Here is a 7,469-nt window from a genome sequence, read left to right as displayed (position 1 = left end):
CCTTTGTGTTCTCCATAGGCTGTGCCTTGGCCTTTCTTTTCTTAGGTTATGTTTGTATTGGTCCTTCTTTGGTTTCTTCTTCCTCGGCACCTTCCTCTTAATGTCCTCACCCATACCTTTGGTCAAAGCAAGAGGTTCTTGGGCTTGTTCCTATTCTTCCATTTCATCTTCTTCTTCCTCTTTACTTGCACCTTCTCCAAATTTGGCCTTTAATTTTCTCACCAATTTGTCTTTCTTTTTCATTATTGAGGCTATCTTTAACTCCATTTCAATTTTAGATTTCATAACATCATAGTTTCCAAATATCTTGGCACTCTTGTCAACTTCTTAGCTAGAAGTGCAGTGATGGCAACTGATGCTTCATCAACATTTATCTCATATCCTAAGGGTCTAAGCCATATTACCTTAGGTACAACATCTTGTATGTTTGTGTAATCAATATCTACAAGAAAACATATGCCATTGTAGTATTGTTTAACTAAAGAGATAGCTATCCTCATTCTCTACTTCATAGACTTCTTGAAGTCTTCAAAATAGCTTGTCATAACTATTTCAAAGTTCTCACCCATCTGCTCAATATACTCATTGATCTATATAGCTACTGATCTGTTTGTCTTCTAACCTATTTTACCAAAAGATGGGAATTCATTTTGTACATAGAAAATAATGCACACAAGTATTGATCCAAATTTACATTGTGCACTTTTTGTCTTCCTAAATGCTCCAAGGTTTTCTATTGTTTGCTATAATTCAAGTTCTGTAAGATCATAAGTATGATCTTTCTTAACAATTTTATAGCCAAAATCTACTACAATGCAGGGCACACTATTTAATCTTCTTGATTGATAAAATTTATGAGAAATAAACCTAATTGCAAAGTCAAGTAGTTGGTCTATGATGGTATCTATTTTCATTCTGTGCTTATTCCATTTTGCACTTGTGTTCCTTTCAATTATCTCATTTGAGTCACATTGTAGGGTCTTTGGCTGATCTAGGTTTGGAAAGCTAGTCACCCTATGAACGATTATTTTTGAAATCTTGGTTGGTCCTCCTTCCAACCATAGACATCCATCATGTATCCTACTTAACACCATCTTGATCCATTCAATTTTGAACACCATGGGGAAGTCTAGGACATGGGTCAAACCCTTTCTCTCAACAATCTTAAATTCTTCCTTCAAAATGCCATTTTCACACAACTTATCATAAGCTTGCATTATTTCCATATTAGCTATACCTCCTACTTTTCATTTTAAACATTTTCTTATGTCTTGGACCATTATGACCTTAGTTAGAATCATGGATAATGTGCCTAATGGGTCATGTTTATAAGCAATGTCTGGGATAACTTTAAAATTTGGTTGTTTGACCTAATTATTGACTAATTAGACATCAAAAACTTCTTTTTCCTTCACATTCTTTGAACTAGAAGCCATTTTGTCAAACTAGGGTTTTAACAAATTTTTAAAGTACGTAACTCAGCTTCTAAAGAATACCTCAAAAATTCAATGAACTGGAGCTGATTTTTTGTTGGAATTAGTGCAATTGCTTCAAACTTTGTTTTTGACTTGCCTTTTGCTCTCCTTGTAATTGCTTGAATTTGAAATGACAAATAATGAATAAAAATTGACCTTATACCCTCCAAAACTTTGCATTTAATGCTTGGTGCTTGTATAGTTGTAAACTCAGCATCAACACAATTTTAGTTTCACTCGACATTTATAGAGATTTCCCTCACTTGACAGCTACTATGGACTTAGCTCTAACTATCATTGACTAGCAGCTCAACACTCACTAGTATTTTACTCAACATTCATTAAAATCTTTCCATGCTTGGCAACAACATGAAAACTTGAAGATTTAACCTTGAATTTTCCACAACTTCCTACATCTTTATTAATGCTAGTGTAATGCTTTTAGTACTTACTTCCTTTTGGAACTGATGTATAATACAACACTTTAAGTATCAATCCCATATACCTCTTGTTTTCTTAGTTTGATAAGGTGTGATAACTTGACCCATTGGGTGAAGTGATCCCTTCTCCATTTAATGTATTGCCACTATATTTCTTCTTCCATGTCTTGTTCATCTCATTCCTATTGTGTTTTACATCTACCTTGCCTTTACCTTTATCAAATCCACAATTTGGTGCCTTGGTCCTAGTTGTACAATGCTTACTGATGTGACAAAACTCATCCAATTTATAAGTCAGAGAATCTAAATCTATCTTCCTGGTAGACATATTAGAAAGTAAAGTTCACCAAGATAACTGGGGGGGGGGGGGCGGTGAATTAGTTATGAAATTTAAACAACTCTCAATATTCTTATTAATTCCAAAATATATAAATAGTAGATGCAACAACCACAAAAACATATGTTGGAAATATTCATGACTAAGCTAAGATACTAAGAGGGGAGGGGTGAATTAATAACTTCTAAAACTTTCAACAATTTCAACCATTCAATTATAATTTATCCATCATATCAATTTTGATCTAATTGCATGCATAAGAAACTATAAGCATTCATAACACTGAGACACAAAGATTTGGTGACCCAAAAAGCTTCCAAATGGAAAGTAAAACTAGGGTAGGGATGATACCCACAACTTTAGTACTATAGTATAAAGTTAGCTTGTTGAAGCTTACATTGACCACTTTTGATGATCTACCCTATTAGGAGCAATAAGTACTGCTAGGTCCACCTTCTGAAAGGATTTACAAACATACAATTAAGTATGCACTTGATAAAGAGATTTACAAAAGACTGTTAAGTCTACCTTGTGAAAGGATTTGACTGATCCGCCTATTAGGATGAAGTAGTAGTAGATCTCTAATCTATAACTTAGTTTTCTAAATGAGATTCCTTTGTGTACTGATCACCTTTCTGTGATAGATATGTCTTTGCTACTCCTTATATTGTTATGGCCTTTACAATTTGCTCCTTCTACTTTTCTCTGATGTAATTTACATTCATATTTCCACATATTACATCCATACATCATGCATTGGATATGATACAATGCATTACATTTATATCGATCCAATTATGCAAATTACAAAGTTGACCATCATATAAGTTACCATAAATGTTAAAAAGTCAGCCCACATCAAGGCATTTAGGTTCTGAAGACTGACTCAGTGAGGTTCTAATGCTCAACATCCACTGTCAATGCTCAACATCATCATGCACTTAGCAAACGTAGAAACTTGATCCATACTGATCACTTCTAAGTAGTCCTGAACTTAGTCTGCACTGGTGACTTGGTGGACATTATGAAACTCGTCATATAAATCGAGTCTCTTGTTTTACACTTTATGACTTGGTAAACATTCTCACCTTGAGCTCAGTATAAACTGAGTCTCTTGGTTAATACTAGGAAGCTTAGTTAACATTAGACTCTCATCACATACATTATGAACTTGGTGAACACTACACTACTCGGTAACCACTGATAAACTTATCATTAACTGAAATGCACGATTTACACTACTAGTCTTCACATTAACTAAATATGCTCGGTAACCACTGGGATGAGTCCAAAGGACTTGGTAGCAACTATAGAACTTGGCAACAACTAAAATACATGGCAAACACTATAAGTTGTACAATGAGTGTGGTAGCTATATACAATTTGAATAAGTGTGTGTCACTAATAAAAAACTTGACTAATATGTCAACAAGATAACATAATAACACTAGATATGGTCCAAAATAAAGAAGTTATTGTCATGGATTATAGTTTTTGAATGTACAATATGTTTTTGTAGTGCATCCATGTTGGGAAGGATAATGTTTTGTATATCAAGTTGTAGCTATTGCGCACTAGCCTTTAGATCTTCATCTATTTAGGACAATTTGTCCTTTATTTCCTTTATAAAACTAGAAACATCACATAGCTTCCCAAAAAGTGATGACACATTTGAACATGATGTTTCTAAATTTCCCAAAATTATAGAGAGCTCTACTTGATAAATGGAAATTTTCTAAGTAATGTGCTCCAACACTTTATTGTTAAACTTCTTTTCAGCCTTCTCCACTAACTTATCTTGTCCATTAGTGCCTTCATTAAATTTATGGAGTGCTTCTATTAGCTAATACAAAATAGGCTGAGAAGAATCAATCTCAATTCCTATAGCCTCTGTCAAAATGTTCTTAGCATCTTCAATTATCTTATACTCTTTCTGTCTCTCCTCTCTTAGCCTTTGTCATTTAGCCTTCTTTTAGAGGAGTTCACCAAATGTCTACATTTGGTCTAGAGTAAACTTGTAAATATCCCAATTGAGGATTACTATTTCCTCAACTAAGTCAATGTCTTCCTCTATCTCCTTTCCTTTTCCAAAACATTTTGTGCTCATTTGAACCTTGGGCTCAACTATCCTTGCACTTATTGCTTTTGTATCTAGAATAGAAATAATAGTAGAGATGCTTGAGTTTGCAATAAAAATTGATACTGTACTAACTAAAGGAATACTTACAAAAATGCCTAAGGAACCCAAAATTGATGTGCTCAAAATTGAAGAATTCAAAACTATTGTGCTTATAAATAAAGAAGTTAAAACTGGAGAAGTCAAAACTGATGTACTTGACCTGGTAGATGAAGGAAGAATTTGTAGCTCGATGGATGAAGTGGAAGTCATTTCTATCAATGATATGCTAAGCTGAGTAGGAGCAAAGAGTGATTGGACATTTGATATATCACTAGTGGTCACAATCAAACTTGTTTATGTTGTCTCCACACTTGATGTTGACACTGGCTTGCTTAGAGAGTGAGGAAGTGAGGCAATTACTATTGCAACTATCTTGACTGGGTTAGTCTCCTCATCATCTTGGTTTTCTTCCTTAGTAGTCTCTTTTCCTTGATCCTCTTCATCTTCTTCATTGTCAAAGTGAGTTACTTCTTCAATATTCTCTTCTTCATCTTTCTCCTTATCTCCTTCTTCCTCATCATCTTTGACATTGACTATAAAATCACTTGGTTTATGTAACAAATATATATTCTTCCAAGTGTTTCTTTCATTCCTAACAACATGCTCAATGTCCTTGATCAAAACTAGACAAGTGTTAAACTTTAGAGTCAATTTTTCTTCATTTTTCTTCAAGGATTCTTTCACCTCAGCATCTGATATGCTTGGTAATAGTTGCCTTAGGGTTTGTCCATCTATGTCCTTGATAGTTTTCATAGAAAAATCCCATCTTGGCTTTATCTTTCCTAATAATCCACTAGGAACTTAAGAAGGGAGCTGATCTGGTGAGTATTTCCATTTGTCCATTTTATTCAACACAAAGTCTTCAACTTGCTTATGCTCCTCTATTTTCCTAATCTCATATTTTAATGATTTAAAATTTGTTATGCATGCTCCTTCTTCCAATTGCTTTAACTTGTCTTAGAAGGTGGGTGGAGGTTTTCTAAATGTGATGTCTCCTCCTTCTTCAACAGCTTTCTTTCTTGACCTCCTTATGAAGATTATAGTGGATGGTTTTGCTAGCTTGGTGATGATCACCTTTCCTTTCTTCTTTAAAGGTTCTTCTTCCTCAAACTCTTCCTCATCCTCTGCTTCTTCACCTTGCTCATCCTCACCTTTTCCCTCAATTAACAAAAGGGGTGAACTTGATTTCAATTTTGCAATCCTTCTTTTCCCTTTGTTGACCACTTGAGGGAGCTTTATTTTGAGTTCAATCCTAGCCTTTTCTTCATCATACATTAAAAATTATGCAACCTTAGGATCAACTAGCTCATTGATAAGAGATTTAATGATATCCTTTGCTTCATCAATGTTGACCTCATAACCAAGAGGTTTTACCCACACTATTCTAGGCTTAGTAGCCTAAATATACACCTTATCACTATCCACCATGAAACATTTATCATCTTTGTAGTCCTCAACTAGCTTCTTGGGGATTTTGAACCTATTGTTCATTTTCTCCTTAAATACATCAAAATAATTGTCCATAATATTGTTGTAGTTTTCACCCATCTCTGCAATATACTCATTGATTTTATATAGCACATGCACATCTTTTCTCCATACTATTGTATCCATAGAAGGAACGAATTTTTGAACATAAAAGAATAGGCAAGTCAACAAAGAACTAAAGTTACATGGATTGTTCTTTGAAGTTCTTATGCTTTCCATGTTCTTGTTGAACTATCTTAGCAATAGCTTGACAAAATCGTATGATAAATTATTCTTGACCTCCTTGTAAGCTAAGTCCATAGCTTCACATGACACACTATTCCATTTTCTTGAACTATATATCTTGTGTGCAATGGCATGAATACCAAACTTCAATTTTGCATTAGTGACACTGCTGATTTTCATTCCTCTACTATCCCATTCAACTAGGGTTTTATTTCTAGTTCTACCTGACCTAGGGTTTTTGTCATTTTGGCTTTGGCTAGCATAGGGAGGATAGTGATTCAATGAATCATCTTCTTTGTTATCAAAATTGGTTTTTCTATTCATAGTTGCCTATTATGCACCTGGCTGAGGATAAACCTAATCCATTTGATTTGAAATTCTTAGGGCATGTGAGGGATCTGTGTCAATCCTTTGGTTTGCAGATGTTGATGCTCAAGTTTTAGGACTCAATTCACACATAACTAACCTAGGGCATCATCCATTTCTAGTTTACCAATTTTTGGAATAAGATATTTGATATGAGTACAAATATCATTGTTAAGAAGTACCTTGGGAGGAAGTTGGGATTGCACACCACTTGGATCTAGGGTTTTAGCAACCACAGGAGTGAGCTTGAAATCTAGCACCTTCCACTCAACTCCATGAACCAACATGTTAGATCCCCTCTTAACTTCGTTGTTGCTAGATGCCATTTTTACTTGATAGGGTTTGAGAGAATTTGAAAATCTTTCACTAGAAATTCACTCACATCACTTTGATTGCACTAAAAATGACTTTTCACAATAGCACTTGAAATTTCATGATAATAAATGATTTTAATTCCATGCCTTTTGTTGAAATTTTGACATTAATGCTCAATATGAAAGTAGATATGCTGACAAACTGTCATCCACTACTTCACATTGAACACTAGGTGAAGTCTTGGTGACTTGGTAACCATATGAATCTTCGTTACTTTCGACCATGCTTAGTAGAGTCTATGACCTGACCTTACTTGGTAGAGAAGTAACTTAGTAGTAATTGATACCGATCTCACTTAGTGATCCCTTTATATCCTAAATACAAATTTGGATCTTTTCCACCTTTCAGTTGGAACTATTTTGGATGTCATCTTTGATAGCCTAGTTCCGATTCTCCTATGAGAACTTAATTAGAAATGGTAGAGTCACTCAATTCTTGAGTGACTTATCCATCATTGCTCAGACTTGTAACCTCAGTAGGCTTAGGTACCCATTGTTGTCTCATCTGCTTTTGGATGTTACAAGATTGTGCCTTCTTTTTATCTTCAATTCTACTAGTATTCATGTAGCTCTTGGAAAGATGGC

This window comes from Cupressus sempervirens, chromosome 2, assembly GCF_028749045.1.
Source record: "Cupressus sempervirens isolate cs-2001-9-10 chromosome 2, ASM2874904v1, whole genome shotgun sequence".
Classification (NCBI taxonomy): Eukaryota; Viridiplantae; Streptophyta; class Pinopsida; order Cupressales; family Cupressaceae; genus Cupressus; species Cupressus sempervirens.
The sequence above is the reverse complement of the archived record's forward strand: the minus strand, read 5'-3'. Positions refer to the sequence as shown.